This window comes from Diorhabda sublineata, chromosome 3 (assembly GCF_026230105.1).
Source record: "Diorhabda sublineata isolate icDioSubl1.1 chromosome 3, icDioSubl1.1, whole genome shotgun sequence".
Taxonomy (NCBI): domain Eukaryota; kingdom Metazoa; phylum Arthropoda; class Insecta; order Coleoptera; family Chrysomelidae; genus Diorhabda; species Diorhabda sublineata.
The window spans coordinates 36,184,564-36,185,542 of record NC_079476.1 but is presented as its reverse complement, the minus strand read 5'-3'; positions in this window follow the sequence as shown (position 1 = coordinate 36,185,542).

Here is a 979-nt window from a genome sequence, read left to right as displayed (position 1 = left end):
TCGTTTTCTGATATAAATATTCCATACATTTAAGTGTGAGTACATTCTGGAAAACAAAAAAATTAATTGAGTAGTGGCTTTTTATTATCATTATTGTTAAGATAGAAAGTGAAGATTGAGGAGTTTGAAATATGTGCTCCTGAAAAATCTAGAAAAGGCAAATATGTTGCGGGAAAAATCCAAAGAAAACTATCTAAAAGAATATAACACTTTTATGAAATGGTGGAACCAGAATAATGTTCACAGCTTTACAGAACGCATGTTATTAGCTTATTTTGAAGAAAGGTCTAAGAAATTCCAGTCCTCTACACTATGGTCCAGCTAATTTAAACTAAATCAACCTTAATTGTAAATGATAATGTAGACGTAAGTTAATATGCCTAATTAATAGCATTCTTGGAATGGAAATCGGTTGGGTACAAACCTAAAAAATTTAATACATTCTCAAGAGAGGAAATAAACAAATTTTTATTGAATGCTCCAGAAGTTATAAATGTTTAATAAGCTTTTTGTTACTTCATTTATTATTTCGCAGTTTACATTAATACTGGGAATAGCTGGAGGTTGCCGAAGAAAAGAGTTGTATAAAATGAAAATTCATAACATTGAAAGTAAGGGGGAGTTTACACGATTCCAGATTCAAAAACTCATAAGTCTGCGACATTTTACAATTATTAGAGAATTTATAGAAAACTGTAAGAGCACAATTGAAAGAAGAGTAAACTACAAGATATTTTTCATGATATTAATAATTAAAGGCAATTTTTCCTTGTTTAGTTTGTGCATTAATTTTCCTTTTCTTTTTTTTGTATTAACTCTATGAACAGAGCGTTTTCTTTTATTATTTTTCCGAACTGTTCCAAGAATAAATTTTCTTACCATATACTTCGTTTTTCAGAATCAAATAAACGCTAGAACGGCAAGCAGTTGACAGAATAAAACGAGAAAAACTGGAAATGTAACTAATCCAAGAATGAAT